This window comes from Ursus arctos, chromosome X (genome assembly GCF_023065955.2).
Source record: "Ursus arctos isolate Adak ecotype North America chromosome X, UrsArc2.0, whole genome shotgun sequence".
Taxonomy (NCBI): Eukaryota; Metazoa; Chordata; class Mammalia; order Carnivora; family Ursidae; genus Ursus; species Ursus arctos.
Genome location: NC_079873.1, coordinates 97,286,703 through 97,304,171, shown reverse-complemented (window position 1 = coordinate 97,304,171; position 17,469 = coordinate 97,286,703). Strand labels below are relative to the sequence as shown.

The following is a 17,469-nucleotide window of genomic DNA, read 5'->3' as shown; positions in this document are numbered from 1 at the left end:
CTCAGCCTCTGTCTCAGAATAGAGGGATCGCGGACCATTCTCCACTGATGTTTTGGCCACTTTAACTCTGTTTCTGTTGGTGCTGCTCAGCCCTGCAGCGTCCTGGGATGTGCACCCCACACCCGGCGTCCCAGCCCTCACTTCCAGGGCCAGCGCGTCTCTGTCCTTTGTGTTTCTAACACCGCCAGCCGCCAGTCGCCCCCACGTGCTCCGGGAGCTCCCGGTCTCAGTCTGGTTCCAGTGAGCGCACCTGAGCTCCGGTTTTCAGTCTGCACGCACTCCTGGCTCACAGTCTCAGTCTGGATCCAGTGAGCACACCGGGATTCCGGAGTTCCGTGAGATGCCTGGTCGCGCGCGCTCCTGGCTCACCGGTCTCAGTCTGTTCTCTCGCGGGTGCCGTCCGCGAGTCCGCCCGCTCCCCCGTGCAGGTGGCCACCGCTTCCCGGCGCCCGAACGCGGCGGCTCCCTCCCCCTTCCGTTTATCTTCCGATATCTGTGCACGGTTTCATGGCTCCCCGCTTTGTACCTCAATACTCAGCACTGGAGATGTTCATTTGTAGAGATCCAGATGCATCTTCCTGCCTCTCAGGCTGGTTCCGAGGTTGTTTAGGCTGGTCTGGTACCTATCCAACTCGACTCGGGGGACCGGCTGAAAAAGGGGTCCCCTACTCCTCCGCCATCTTAACTCACCTCTCTCCTTTAATTCTTATCTTCATTCCCTCTCTCATTGCAAAGCATTCCTTCTGTTGTGTGTCTCACATATATTTGTTAGTGTGCTTTTGAACTCTTCTAATGTATTCAAGTAGTGTGAATTGTATTGAATACAAAATACACAGATTAAAAGGTTTTTACACACAGGACAGATTCGTTCACTTTTTTATACAAAGATTTTAGATCTTCTTCAGTGGGATTATTCCAGGATCACTGACTACACTTTAGGAGAAAGTTATGATATTTATTATTGACAGGTAGAATTTATCATCCATATTATTTTCATTAGGCTATTTATTTCTCACATACCTGCTTAGAACAAATAAGAGTAAGGCTGCCAATTTTCATTCTTTGCTTGACTTCTTTGGTATTTATCATTGTACAATGTGCACGAGCACTCTTGTATGCATGTATATAGAAATTAAGACTATCATGAAATACATAAGTTCCCTACAGCTTATGGGTAATTCCCCCCAAAGCTATTTATTATTATTATTATTATTTTTTTAGATTTTATTTATTTGACAGAGATAGCCAGCCAGCAAGAGAGGGAACACAAGCAGGGAGAGTGGGAGACGAAGAAGCAGGCTTGTAGCAGAAAAGCCTGATGTGGGGCTCGATCCCAGAACGCCGGGATCACACCCTGAGCCGAAGGCAGACGCTTAACGACTGTGCCACCCAGGCGCCCCTATTATTATTTTATTTTTATTAAGTAATCTCTATGCCCAATGTGGGGCTCAAACTCAGGACCCCAAGATCAAGAGTCACATGCTCTACTGACTGAGCCAGCCAGGCACCCCTATTAATTAATTTTATGGTAGGTCTACTATGGGCACCTTTATTTTTTTTAAAGATTTATTTATTTATTTGGGGGGAGGGGCGGGGCAGAGAGAGTCTTAAGGAGACACTGTACTGAGTGCAGAGCCCCATGCAGCCTCAATGCCAGGCTTAATCTCACACCCTGAGATTACGACCCCTTTAACCAACTGTGCCACGTAAGCACCCCTGTGCATGCCTTTAGAAACAGTTGTGCGCTATTCAAACAATGAAGGAATCAAATGACTACGTTCTGAAGGACATATTCTGTAAATGGTAAAAAAAAAAATCCTGATTAATTGAAAAAAAAAAACCTCTAATGTTAACGCAATAGAAAAAAATCCCATGCTGCAGAGAGAAGTATTTTTCTGTGAGATTTAATATCAGAACACTTCAGAAATGTATTAAGCTTTTTAATAAATACCTGCCTTACTTGAAACAAAGATTAACAATGATTTTTTTAAAAAGTTGTTTGGTAGTCAATTATTACTGGCTTAGGCAATTTTAAAAAATGTACTCCATAATATGAGTCTCAGTTATCACAGCATCTTCGAAAATATAAGTAAGCATTTTCATGTGTGTACCAGTGATGAGAGTCTGCAAATTAATACAAATTTATTTAAGATGGCTAACTAGGAAACTGTCTCTGATCACTGAAAATTAACTACTATAAATACCTATAAAAATTTTTAAGTCAAAATAGTACCTGAATAATAAATCACCATTCTTAACAAATAAGTAGCTTTTTGTTTTTGTTTTTTTTTCTATCAAGCTCATAGATCTCTACAATCTGTCTATGCTTCACTCTTCTGGTCTCTGGAAGAAATTTATCCAATCACTACAGGCTCACTTAATGAACTACAAATTTTGTTTGAGAGAGAGAGCACCCAAGAGAGCACAAGCAGGGGGAACGGGAGAGGAAGAAGCAGGCTCCCTGGGGGCCCGATGTGGGGCAGGGCTTGAACCCAGGACCCCAGTATTACAACCCGAGCCCAAGGCAGCCGCTCAGCCAACTGAGCCACCCAGGCACCACCAAACTACAAATTCTTAACATTATTCCTGCAACCAGGGGCTTTTGTTAACCTCTCGACATGAAAAAGCATTTCTTAAGTAATTATATTGATATGGCACAGTACAAAAGGAACTAAATGATTGTTACGGGTTGAACTGTGCCCCCACAAAAGATATGTTTAAGTCTTAACCACTGGTTAGGAATATGAACTTATTTGGAAATAGGGTCTTTGCAATGTAATCAAGTTAAGATGAGGTCATTGGGATGGGCCCTCATCTAATATGACTGAAGTCTTTATAAGAAGAGAAGAAACACAGGCACAGAGGCATGTAGGGAAGATGGCCATGTGAATGTGGAGGCAGAGACTGGCGTGATAATGCATCGATAAGCTAAGGAACACCAAGGACCAGTGGCAATGCCAGAAGATACAAGAAAGGGAGGGAACAGAGTCTCCCCAGAGCCTTGAGAGAGAATGTGGCTCTGTCAACACCTTCACTTCCAATTTCTAGCTTCCGGAACTGTGAGAAAATAAATTTCTGTTTTTTTAAGCCATTCAGTTTGTGGTACCTTGTTATGGCAGCCCTAAAAAAAAAACTAATACAATGACGTTAAAAATATGACAGGAATTATGCAAGCAATATCTCCCTATTAGCTCTCACTGCAGCACTATTATGCTTAAATACATTATGTAATCAAATAAAGGCATCTGTTTAAAACTCAGAAAATGTATGTTTTTAGAATCTCATCTATGACATCTTTGTGGATTCTTCCACTCAAAACCCCAGAATGATTAGTCTTTGTGCCACTACTATATCCTTTATACAATTTGCTGATGATCCAAGTTGTACTAGAACAAGATTTAATAATTTCTGCATGCATGTTTGTATGTGTGTATATATGTAGTACATTGTTAGAATGAAGGTCCTTTTTGGCAAGGACTGTGTCTAACACACCTGTATTCCCAATGCCTAAGACAATGCACGACATGCAGCAGTGCTTAATAAATGTTGGGCAAAAGAACAAATACTGAACCACCTCTATGAGGTTACTGCTGTTATTATGCCACATCCCACCCACCATCTCCCCTGGACACTTGAGATCACTGTGAGCACTAAAAATTGTTAACATATGCCTAGGCAATGTGAAGAAAATAGGAAATACGTGCATACCATGCAAACAGTATAATTCTTCAGTGATAAAAACCTACTCTAAAATCACACTTCAGGGACACCTGGCTGGCTCAGTGGAAGCATTTGAATCTTGATTTCAGGGTCATGAGTTCAAACCCCACCTTGGGTACAGAGATTACTTAAAAACTTTTTAAAAATTACACTTAAAAAATATTATAGGATTCCGGGGCGCCTGGGTAGCGCAGTCGTTAAGCGTCTGCCTTCAGCTCAGGGCGTGATCCCGGCGTTCCGGGATCGAGTCCCACATCGGGCTCCTCCACTGGGAGCCTGCTTCTTCCTCTCCCACTCCCCTGCTGTGTTCCCTCTCTCGCTGGCTATCTCTCTGTCAAATAAATAAATAAAATCTTAAAAAAATTATAGGATTCATAAAATTTTTCATAGTAACAATCAAAAATTTATGTGTTCACCATAAAACACCATAATTTCAAAATTATCTTAAGATTCTCTCCTTTTCATTACATGCAGAAATATTACGAGTTTTTCTCATTAGTTGCCTCTTCCCCCTATAGAAGATCAGCACAGAGATCTTTTAAAATAAGGAACATTCTCACTGACCCAAAGGAGGTCAATCCCTCTTTTAATTACCTTAAAGTATTAGCCAGTTAGTTCCCTGTTTAGAAATAGCATTTTGATTTACAAACTTGTAGTATGTATTTAAATTTATAATATTAAGAAGCTAAACTTTTAAAAATGATATGCCCTGAACAAAAAGGGTATATCATTTTTAAAGTTTAGCCTTTATAAACTATATTTACATAAAAGATCAAATTGTAGTCAAATTGTTTGTTTATACTAGTAGGGTTCTTCAAACCATGAAGCATATTTTCTTTTCACTTCATTTTATTTTAATTTAAATAATCTCTACACCCAATGTGGGGCTCAAACTCACAACCCTGAGATCAAAAGTCACATGCTCTTCTGACTGAGCCGGCCAGGCATCCCTCTTTTAACCTAAAATGGTCAACAAAACATTTTTTAGGTTAACTACATTCAATCAAATCAAAAGTTCATTCCCTAAAATTAAGCACTAGGGCCATTAAATGGCATTAATGAGCACTTAGCTCATAAGCTCAGTCAATAACCTCAACTTATGAATACTGCTATATACAATATACCCTTGACCATGAAACCTACTTTTGTAAACACCTGCAAGGGCATACTGAGAATCAACAAAGAAAATATCAATTACATGTTCTATACTTGATATATAAAGTCAGAGTAATACTTAAATTTTGAGCACAGATCTCCAGTCTTTGCCTAATTATTTATAATAACTCCACAGGTACAGTTGCTCAGAATGGACACACAATATGGTATTCCCTCATCTTTTACAAATTATGCAACTGTGTTCCCCAAAACAATGTTTTGCATGAGGAATACACAGGTTTGAGGCTCAATAATTCACTAAAAAGCACAAAAATGCTCAAGATCACTATTACTATTATTTCCTCTTCCATTTCATTGGAAACTGTTCAGAACTTAAGCAATTTACAGTGCTTATTAATCAGTTGCCTTTGATTAAAAACAAACCATCTATGGTCCAAACTGTAGATCCATGATACTATTTATGCTTATTCAGAGCCCAGATCAAAATCTTTGCTAAAATCAGAACAGGCAGAAAAAAATCTCAAAACAGTTATTAACTCAATCTTTAATACAAACAAATGCTTTCCTTTTTATTTAAAAAAATTTTTTTAAAGATTTTATTTATTTATTGGGGGGAGAGAGAACATGAGCAGGGGGAGGGGCAGAGGGAGAGGGAGAAGCAGACACCCCACTGAGTGGGGAGCCCGAAGCTGCCGATACCAGGATCCCAGGATCATGACCTGAGCCAAAGGCAGACGCTTAACCGACTGAGCCACCCAGGCGCCCCTAATGTTTTCCTTTTTAAAAGAGGAATTAAAAAAGAATCTTACTACCCAGGTGGTGATCTTTAGTATATTTGTCCTTTCAGAACCTTTTCTGTGTGCATGTACACATACACATTATAAACATTTCTAGAGGGGATTTATTATACATGGTATTTTATAATTCACTTTTTTCTTTTTTTAAAAGATTTATTTGAGAGTGAGTGAGAGCATAAGAGTGGGGTGAGGGGCAGAGGGAGAAGCAGACTCCCCGATGAGCAGGAACCCCCCTCTCCCCCGCCATGCGGGGCTTAATCCGGGGACTCCAGGATAACCTGAGCCAAAGGCAGGCACTTAACCGACTGAGCCACCCAGAAGCCCTTGCTTTTTTTCCATTTAATAATATACCACAAGCATCTTCCCAAATCAATCTTTATCTAAATTAGAACATTATTTTAAATGGATGACTAGCACATAACTATACAAATGCATCATGACCTCATTAAGTCATATTTCTGAATACTAATTTTAGATGTATATTTTTAAAGAGAGACAATACACACATGATCGAACAATTCAAGAAGTCACCTCATTCATGCTACCCTGTACCTTAAACCCTCTGGTTTCCCTTGAAGGGTTTCAGAACAAGTCTTCCCAAAATATTCCACTTTGGCATGTGGATTACTTTAAGAAGTCAACCAAGGCCCAAAGACTTAGGAAAAACTTTTACCTTCCCCTCAACTGCCTAAAGGAATTTAGATAAAGGGCCTGGTCCAGGAAGAGTACATCAGAGATAACTACAAAGAATTTGGGCTAAGTGTGCTTAAGCTGGGGGAAGCTCTGCGGGGCCTGGAGATCAAATTCCTCTCTGTGTCCCACTCTCTCTGTATGGCCTGGCAAACATTTGTTTATCAAACATTTGCTCTTCCCACCTTCTTGTAAACTGTCTTTCTCCCCTTTGAAGTCTCAGACCCCTACCCCCCTTCTCCTTAGCTAAGGATGGTAAATAAACCTCAACCACCTGACTGCCTATGGCTCTCATATTCTTATGTGGTTTCTGTACATACTTAGTTAAATTTGTTTTTCTCCTGTTAATCTGTTTTATATCAATTTACCAGCCAAAGAACCTGGGATAGTAGAGGAAAAAACTTTTCTCCCCAACAGTTGGTGAGCCCCGCACGAGCAACTTTACTGACTGATCACTGCTTGTGCCAGGGCTAGGGCAGCTAAGAAATCCTGGCACCTCTGACAGGCGTGGCAGAAGGTAAGAATTCTTACCATGTCTGTCTTCTGGATCTCTGCCTGAAGGGTCCAGTGGAAATGAGAGTGGTGAGAGTTCTTTTTTTTCCTTTTCTAAATTTAGATTAGCAGGAAAAAATATCTGTGAAACTAGTTCCTTGGGTATAGCAACTCTGGTAAAGATCTGTTATGAGTACTCTTGATTTTTTTTTTGAGTACTCATGATTTTTATTGATTCTTTTCCTCCCAGAGACGGTCACTGTTTTTCTTTGTCTCTGTTGTGTTGTTTGTCATAAGAAGGAAGACCATAGGGTAGAGAACACAGGCATAGGCCCCATAAGTCTGCTGTTCAAGCTGGCCTCACTGATTGGTGAATTCAGGTTTCTCACCAGACTGGTGTTTGTTTAGACAAACTTTGCTGTGGGTTAATGAACACATGAGGTGAATAAAGGCTGTTGCTAAGAAACATCTCAGAAGCCAAAGCCACAAGACTGGAAGGCATGGGTCAAGTATTTAAGAGCTATTACAGCACTGGCCACCTAATCCAAAGACTTCTGTATTAGAATAAGTTGGTCACAGAACAGGTTAGATTTACATTAGGTCACTTGCTAAACTCAAAAAAATTTCCATGCAAGTTACTCTGCAAACCACCACATGATCCCCAAACCAGTGGCACATCCCTTTTAGGTATTAGTTTGGCTCTGAGAGATCCAAGGCTTAGCTAAAGCTGTTAACATACATATACAAAAAGCTGGATGAGGTTTTCCTTTTGTCTTGTTCTATGTCTTCAGAGTGTGGCTGTGTGACCAGTGAGGATATTCTCTCTTTTGTCTCTGCCAGCCAAAAGATGCACATACCAGTGTGCATGTTGGTGGCCAAACAGACTGGGGTTCTGAGACATGAAGTCCCCAGCAGCACTCTTCATCCAACTGTGCCAGCTCTCAGGGGAGTCTGTCATAACGGGTCCCAGTCCATAAGGGGCTTTTGTTATGTCAGCCTTCGTTGTTTTGTTAGTGCTGGAAAAATCCTATTCTAGTAGTGCCTGGTGGGTGTCAGATTAGTGGGTCTGGGACTGGAGGTGTTCTTGTGGGAAAACAGAGACACTATTTTCACACCATTCTTACAGCTTGTGACAACAAAGGGCTTTACTTTCTTAGACTATCTTTGGGAGTGAACTTTCAGGATCTTGTAAGGACTGCATCTTTTGCACTCTCTTGTGGGGTACCTCTTGCATCCTTGGTTAAGCCATAAAAAGGCTTCCTGATTTGAACTGCTATTGACATTAACAGATGCTACTTGTTGGGGCACCTGGGTGGTTGAATCAGTGAAGCATCTGGCTCTTGATTTCAGTTCAGGTCACGATCTCAGAGTCATGAGATCGAGCCCCATGTCAGGCTCTGTAATCAGGGGGAAGTCTGCTTGAGATTCTCTCTCCTCTCCCTCTGCCCCTCCCCACCCCATGCGGGCACGCTCTAAAATAAATAAATAAATCTTAAAAAAAATAGATGCTACTCGTCAATGGCCAGATGATGGATCTTCTGAAATGAATAAGTTCTATATTTGAAAATGTTTTTAGAGAGCTCTCATTCTAAACCATTGTCTTAATGGTACCTATGGGAAGACCAAATTAAAAAGTAGACACAAAGATACAGAAGAGCTAGCCTTAGAGACTCCCCTAACAAGATGAAAGAATAGAAATTAGAATGAAAATTAAAGTCCTCAGTATGAATTCCATTTCTTAAAATCTGGCCCATCTCTTCAGCAAATTCCTTTAGCTCCCAAAGCTCCTTCACCTTCCTCAGAAAATCCCTTAAAACACCCAGCTGCTTGCTTTAGCTTCCCTTTCCTTACAAGATTTACAGGGAGCACTCCAGCATGATCTCTAAGCCCAGGGTAGACAGGTTACTCATGGAAATACTGAAAGTCAGAAAATAAATTTAACAGAAGCACCCAGGATGGACAATAAGGCTCAGACATAAGGCTTATTTTGTTGGGTTCTGTAATCAGGCTCCTCCAGCTTCCAGCCTTCCTATGCAATGTCCCAAAAAATTCATGTCCCCTAGACAGCAGCAGATCTTTTAAATTATAAAGCCCTTTTACCTCTACTTTCAGGAGACTACCAAATTTCAAGAGGAATTAAAAAGATTAATGGCCATTTACAACCCCACTCAGAGTGATCCTGTTTGGCTGCTAAGTGGTATTCTTTCCACCCATGATTATGCTGCAGTTTTCAGACAAGCCAGACCACCCCCTGCAAACCAACCCCTGCCTGGAATTTCTCCTAGGCTCTCCTACAAATATTAACTGAAGGCGCTGTTTGGGGGCCAACAGGAAGGCTTTTCCCCTTAAGGTGAATTCAAGGTTGAACTGTACACTGAGAAAGGCGGCCTTTATTAAAATGCTTTATACAGATTTTACAAAGGCATACTGCATTAAACTCGGAAAATGCTTGCTGTCTATCTGGCTAAAAACTGACAAGATATCTAAAATATTTTTTCAGGGGTGCCTGGCTGGTTCAGTCGGCAGAACATGCAACTCTTGGGGCGCCTGGGTAGCACAGCGGTTAAGCGTCTGCCTCGGCTCAGGGCGTGATCCTGGCGTTGTGGGATCGAGCCCCACATCGGGCTCCTCTGCTGGGAGCCTGCTTCTTCCTCTCCCACTCCCCCTGTTTGTGTTCCCTCTTTCGCTGGCTGTCTCTGTCGAATAAATAAATAAAATCTTTAATAAAAAAAAAAAAAGAACATGCAACTCTTGATCTCAGGGTCATGAGTTCAAGCCCCACAATGGGCATAAAGCTTACGTAGCTCTGTGGTAGGAGACTGGCCAGACTGAAAGCTAATATTCAGAGCCTGACAGGAACTTTTTTGGCCTCGTCCCCTCAGTTAAAATAAAACTACGTACCCAGAGGGAAAGAAAAAGCTTCTAAAGCCCTTGTGAGAGGATTTATGGGTGGATCAACCTATGCAACCCATTTAAGTTGCAACCCGATTCTTTGAGGAACTGAGAGCACCTGTCCTTATCTTACAAATCGTTGCAAAACTAGAAATGCAACTCTAGAGGCAATTCAAAGTTCACCTATTCCTTTTTTCCACTCCCAAAACTTCTATTTATCTCACAAGACTTGTAAATATCGGCCTAAAGAAACCAAAATCTTTCTTGGAGGAACTTGCACTCTTTCCCTGTGCCTTTGAGATGTAAGTGTAAACTCTAACCTAGACTATCCCCAATTCCTAAGAGTGGTGTGAAAATAAAAAGGGGGGGCGAGACTTTTTAAAAATACCAACTGCTGGCTTTGTGCAGTGGCAGTATCGCAGCCAATGAGGTTTATCTGAGGCGTGATGACTGCTATTACAAACTGCTAGAAAGGCTTTTGTGCCCAAACTCTAGACTACAGCCTCCTTAAATATTACTTGTCAAGGACAAATACAAATCTTATAAGTCTTCATAAATATGAGCAAAAAAGCTTCTATTCAGGTAAGCTAAGCTTATTCTGTTTTTAAGACTGTATTTATTTTTTTTTAGCGAGAGCCTTAAGTGCTTGCAAGCACGAGCAGGGGGAGGAACAGAGGGGGAGAGGGAGGAGGGGAAAGAATGTCAAGAGGACTCTGCCCTGAGCACAGAGCCTGGTGTGGGGCTTGATCTCATGACACTGAGTTCATGACCTGAGTCGAAACAAAAAAGTCAATAGCCACCCAGGTGCCCCCCAACTGTTCTCTTATAAACGAGTGAATTTTGCATTATCATACCCACTTCACAGCAAAAATGCCCAATGTGGGGCCTGAACTCACGACCCCAAAATCAAGAGTCGCATGTTCTATCCACTGAGCCACAGAGGCACCCCTCTCATGGTAAAAATTTTAAAACAAAAACTACAAGGTCTCTACTCGTCTATATGTTTATCTGTGTGTTGTAGATGGGTGGCATTTTCTATCTCTGGATGGTATTACTAAAGTTAATTTGTAAAAGGCTCTATTTAATTGGCTTAAAATTAAGTGCTTATTTTTTTAAAAGATTTTATTTATTTATTTGACAGTGTGAGAGAGCACAAATAAGGGGAACAGTAGAAGGAGAGGGAGAAACAGGCTTCCCACTGAGCAGGGAACCTGATGTGGGACTCGATCCCAGGACCCTCGGATCATGACCTGAGCCGAAGGCAGACACTTAAACATCTGAGCCACCCGGGAGCCCCTAAAATTAAGTGCTTATAAATTAAGTATCCCTAAAGTTCTCAGAAACATAACAGAAATTAACCCGAATGCTTCTCAGGTTCATGTGATCTGGAAAAATATTCAGTACTGAAGCCAGCTGAAGTTCATTAGTTTAAGATAGGAGTCTGCTTGAGACTCTCTCCTCCTCGCCCTCTGCCTCCCCCTCACCTGGGCTCGCTCTCTCTCAAGTAAATATTTAAAAAATAAAAAATACTGGGTATTATACGCAATGAATCATGGAACACTACATCAAAAACTAAGGATGTACTATACAGTGACTAACATAACATAATAAAAAAATTTAAAAATAAATAAAAAAATAAAATAGGCATGTCTTTAGAGTTATCAATACTGAATATAATGCAGACATTCAACTTGTATTCTGCCTAGGTTTACTAGTCAAATAAGTTTCTATTATAGCCCTTACGAAAATTGTCAGCAAGAAAAATAGCTTGGGATGATGGCTGTCTAATGTCTCATGAAGTTTTTGTGAGTAGTCTAAACATAACTGTTTAGAGCAAGTGATTTAGATAGATGTAAGATGTAAACGGGATAAGAGTTTTTTGTTGAATTTTTGAGCAATAACTGTATTTTACAGCATGTGTACTTAAAAATAGCTTCTAAAATCTTTTTGGTAACTGTATTTTTTTTTTTACATTTTCTTTATTTATTTGACAGAGAGAGAAAGCACAAGCAGGGAAAGCAGCAGGCAGAGGGAGAGGGAGAAGCAGGCTCCCACCGAGCAGGCAGCCCAATGAGGGGCTTGATCCTAGGACCCCAGGATCATGACCTGAGCTGAAGGCAGACGCTTAACTGACTGAGTCACCCAGGTGCCCCCTTTTTGGTAACTTTAAAGTTTAGAGTCTTCCTAAGTTAAATGATGGAAGCTCATTGAATATCTAATTTCCAAATAAGATGAAATACTGAAACATTACTGAACATAGGTTTTTATCTAGTTTTGGCTTCCTACTACAAATAGACTAAAGATAAATATGGGTCTATTAGTAAACATGTCTTATGCCACATTAAGAAACTGTAAAATGAAGAAGCATATGCTTCTAGGAATTATGAAATGTAGTCATAAATTTGCCAATCTAAAAGAATACAGGTGTAACAGTTCACAATTGCTTACTACTTAGTTTTGACTAGAAAAAAAAGCAGGTTGTGTTTTTAGCTAAGAAAGTGCATGAGGTATGGAGATGCATTTGTGTTACAGGAAGAGTAAATTTGTTCTGAAGTAAAACTGGTTATTTCAAAATGGGAAAGGTGAAAAGGAAGGACAAACAGAAAGTTGGGAACTGAGAGAGAAAGAGAAAATTCTACCTCATGTAATCAACCTGGCTAAAATTGAGTTGTTGGGGCACCTGGGTGGCTCAGTTGGTTAAGCATCTGCCTTTGGCTCAGGTCATGATCCTGGGGCCCTGGATCAAGCCCCGATTCAGGCTCCCCACTGAGCAGGGAGCCGGCTTCTCCCTCTCCCTCTGCCCTTCCCCCCCACTCCATGCTCACTCTCTCAGGCTCTCTGTCTCTCTCTCTCAAATAAATAAAATCTTAAAACTGAATTGTTATTACAAGGGTTTTTGTTAAATTAAATTTTATTTTTTTAAAAGATTTTACTTGAGTGAGTGACTGCGCTAGCAGTGGGGAGGGGCAGAGGCAGAGGCCAAGGGAGAAGCAGACTCCCTGCTGAGCAGGGAGCCAGACACAGGGCCTATCCCAGGGTCCTGGGATCGTGAAGCGAGTGGAGGGCAGACGCTCAACCAACCAAGCCACCCAGGCGTCCCAACCATTGCCATTTTAAAGTCTTTTGCCATTTACACTTTTTACTCTGATGCTTTTGCAAGTGTTCCTGCAAAAGTGTTTCATCTTCAGAGAAATTCATGGGAAGGACCCTTTTTGCTTTTTAAGTAGGCTCCATGCCTAGAGTGGAGCCCTATAGAAAGGACTCTTGACAGGTACTCCAGAATACGGGTTTTCGGTAACTTTAACATCATAAAACTGAACTGGGTAAGAATTTTCATAACAAATGTAAAAGCTGGATTCAAGCAGAACAAGTATTAATTACATAGTACTGTAAAGAACTGAAGAGGATGATTAGAATTCTTTATGACTTTTTGTTTATAGTATCACTAGTTCATTCATCTTTTATTTTTCAGATATAAAGATACCTTTAAAAAAAGATTTTATTTATTGGGGCACCTGGGTGGCTCAGATGGTTAAGCAACTGCCTTTGGCTCGGGTCATGATCCAGGGGTCCTGGGATCAAGCCCCATGTTGTCCAGCTCCCTGCTCAGCAGGGGGCCTGCTTCTCGCTCTCCCTGCTTGGGCTCAGTCTCTCTTCCTTTCAAATAAATAAATTTCAAATAAATGTATTTGAGAGAGTGCGTGGACTCAGACTGGGAGAGGGAGAGGCAAAGAATCTCAAGTGGACTCTGTGTTGAGCACGGAGCCCGACGTGGGGCTCAATCTCACAATCCCCAGACCATGACCTGAGCTGAAACCAAGAGTCGGATGCTTAACGGACTGAGCTACCCAGGCACCCCAGGAAACCTTTCTTCTTAAGCTAACTATGACCATAAGCAATTTGGTAAATTATACCTTTGTGAGCAAAACTGAAACAAATTTTTTTCTACCTGATCCATCCAGAATTTGGAAACTTAGTGAGTATTCTTATTTTCACAGCAATATAGTTATTTGCATAGGTTCTATAAGAATCTGTTCTCCTTGTAACAGGACACAACTGGAAACACTGGTTATAGTACCAAGGCTTTGACTGGAATGCTATGTTTGAGAGAGACATGCATAGACTCAGATACGAGTCTAAGATACGAGTCAGCTAAGGGTGACTTTATGGAGCCAATAAAGCCCCTTGGAAAAATCAGCCTGGTACCTTGCTTACAGGGTTCCTGGTAGCCTTCCCAGGTAAGTAAGGGAGGTCACCTTCTGGCAGGTATAGGAACCTTAGGATATCCTGGGAAACTTGAAAAGAAAAATTAACCCAAATCTGTAAGTATTACAGGTTAAGTCTGATGGCAAGTCTTTGGCTTGGCTTTCTAGCATCAAGAGGCTTTTTAAAAGTCCAATCAGATTCCTTATGAAAAGTTCCAACAAAGCAAATTAAAAGAGCCTATTATGATAAATCACTACTCTTGTTATACTTATGCAAATAAGCCAAGTTTATTGAAACTAGACTGAATTTGCAAATAAATTGGTCTTACTGTGATTATCTTTGATAAAAACGAAGGTGATTACAGAGAGAAAAATTATGTTTCAGTAACACACTATTATGAGTATCAAATTCTAGCTCTATCGGGGCACCTGGGTGGCTCTGTCAGGTTAAGCGTCTGACTCTTGATTTCAGCTCAGGTCTTGGTCTCACGGTTGTGAGCTCAAGTCCCACATTTGGCTCCACATGGAGCCTCTTAAGAAAAGTGGGGGTCGCCTGGGTGGCTCAGGTGGTTAAGCATCCAACTCTTGGTTTCAGCTCAGGTCATGATCTCATGGGTTGTGGGACTGAGCCCCACGTTGGGCTCCGGGCTTAGCAGGAGTCTGCTTAGAGATTCTCTTCCCTCTGCCCCTTCCCCCACGTATGCTCTTTCTCTAAATAAATCTTTTTTAAAAAAAGTCTCAAATTCTAGTGCTATTGTCTCTGACGTTCTACATATAAACCGGACAGGATTCTGAATTCAGAAGTTTCCTCCAATATTTGACAACTCTCCCAACTAACATTTCCAAATTTATCCCACCCTTCTAAGTTGGAATCACTGAGAACTAAAATTGCCCCTTTCCCAAAGCCATACGAGCTAAAGCTGGACAACTCGATACAAACTTCAGAGAAATCACGACAGCTCACATATACAATCTTCATGCCTACTGCTATGTGGACCACTCAGAAAGATGACCAGAGACATTCAAACTATAAACCAGCAAAAATCTTTCAGAATGCACTGCCTGCCCTCACTCCATCTGAAGATGCTTCAGGCCAGACATCTAGAAATCCTCTCACCTGGCTGCCTTCAGAACTCAGAAACTGGAACATTAATCTGTTCTAATTATTAACCTTTTTCTTACGTTTACATAGAAATTTCTCTTATTAAATACCAGATTGTTTGCACCACAACCCTAACTTTGGTAGCCCAAGTGCATCACCACCATCTCCTGAAATGAGACACAACTATTTCACTGAAATGACCTATTCAATGAGATGGAGCAACGCACCAACTCAACTTTTGGGCTGTGAAACTTCATGGGCAAGCTTCAAAGGCAGGACTAAAGGATTTCAGAACAAGCGTCCCCAAAGTGTGCCACTTTGGTATAAGGATTACTTTTTTAAAATTTATTTTTATTACTATTATTATTGACTATAACCTCTACACCCAACTGGAGACTCCAACTCACAACCCCGAGACCAAGTTGCATGCTCTTCTGAATGAGCCAGTCAGGCACTCCTTATTTAAGTAAACTCTACCCTCACCATGGGGCTTGAACTCATGACCCAGAGATCAAAAGTTGTGTGTTCTACCAATTGAGCCATCCAGGCGCCAGGGGCATGTGGATTACTTTAAGCAGAAGTGAGTCAAGCCCCAAAGATTCAGGAAAAGCTTTTACCTCCTCCTTTACTGCCTAAAGGAATTTAGATAGACGGCCTGGTCCAGGAAGAGAACTATCACCAGAGATAACTGCAAAGAATATGAACTAGGTGTGGTAAGCTGGGGGAAGCTCCATAGGACCTGGAGATCAAATTCCTCTGTGTTCCATTGTGTCTGTATGGCCTGGCAAACAACTATCAAACATTTGCTCTTCCCATTTTCCTGTAAACTGTCTTCCTCCTCCCCTTAGAAGTCTCAGACCCCTACCCCCTTTTCTCCTTAGCTTAGGATGGCATATAAACCTCAACTGCCTGACTGCCTGTGGGTCTCATGTTCTTGTGGGGCTCCCATATGTATGTAATCAAATTTTTTTCCTATTAATCTGTCTTATATCGGTTTACCAGCCAAAGAACCTAGAAAACTATAAAAAATAATCCCCCCCAACACATTCCTAGCAGCAATCCCTCTTACCAGTTTGTGTTTCCTCCAGAGATGGTCTATGAATATACTGAACCACTCAGGTGCCCCAGAAATAAACATTTTAAAAGATATCACCATTTTTGTCCTGTTTGTGCCAACAATAAAAATCTAGCAGTGGGAAAGGTATGGGATAGCAGGCACTCTTGCTGGTGGAACTAAAAATTGGTATACCTTTTGTGGTGGTGGGGATGGGTGAAACATGTAAAGGGGATTAAGAGTACACTTATCTTGGGGCACCTGGGTGGCTCAGTTGGTTAAGCATCTGCCTTCAGCTCAGGTCATGATCCCAGGGTCCTGGGATCAAGCTCCATGTCGGGCTCCCTGTTCAGAGGGGAGTATGCTTCTCCCTTTCCCTCTGTACCCCCCCTTTCATGCTCTCAAATAAATAAAATCTTCTAAAACAAAAGTATACTTATCTTTATGAGCACCAAATAATATACGGAATTGTTCAATCACTATTGTACATTTGAAACAAATATAACACTGTATGTTAACTACTCTAGAATTAAAAAATTTTAAAAATTAGTACACTTTTCCTAGAGGGTAATGTAGCAATATGTTCTAAAATCTAAATATATGATTACCTTTTGACCCACCTATTCTAGTTGTCAGCATCAACTTTAAGGAAATGATCAGGGATTTAAAAAAATGTATATATAAGGATATTCAATACAGTGCTACTGATAAAAAAATTCAACGTACAACAAAGGAGGACAACACTTTGGTAATGTGGGTGCTAGGCATTCATTAAAAACTCAGGTTGTAGAAGAATACTAAAGGGCATAGACGTATGTTCATGCCGTTGTGTTAAGTGAAAAAGGCTGATTATAAAATACTGTGCAATATAATCCTAATTATAAAAAAAAATACAGATATATAAAGACAGGCTAAATAATACACCAAAATTCTACTATGGTTATCTCTGGGCAGTGGGATTACTGATTTTTATTTTCTTCTTTGTGCTTAATTTTCAAAATTTTATCCAGTAAACAGGTTAGATTCTAATCAAAAGGAAAAAAGCGGTTGGGCTCTTGATTAGTCAAGTCCCTTATATAATCCTGCCCAGCAGACTGGGGGTGTTACTTGGCTATATGCCAAGTGACAATGCTTCCTTCATCTCTGAACACATTAGCCCAGTAAACTATCAATAGCAAGGCCTGGTGTTGCAAGGTTTTGGCTTTTCTTTCACAAAAGATCATTCTCCTAACAAGGAGAGCGAAGGATATATTCTTGGTCCTTATCTTTTTGCCTATGGTGAGAATTTTTGCCAGCTTGCTACTTTGTATTATTACTGTTAGATTACCAACTCCGAGCCACCCCAATGAGAAAGAAGAAATTGTACACTGATGTCAACACTGTCAATCATCAGGTTAAAAA

General features: G+C 40.9%; 1 protein-coding gene and 1 pseudogene across 6 annotated transcripts in view; one reads left to right on the top strand and one right to left on the bottom strand.

Annotated features, from left to right (window-relative positions):
* The window catches only part of XIAP (X-linked inhibitor of apoptosis), a 56,859-nt gene that overhangs the window by 32,747 nt on the left and 6,643 nt on the right, over window positions 1-17,469 (bottom strand). The gene's annotated exons all lie outside the window — the stretch shown is intronic.
* On the top strand, window positions 10,104-10,266 carry LOC113271036 (U4 spliceosomal RNA; annotated as a pseudogene).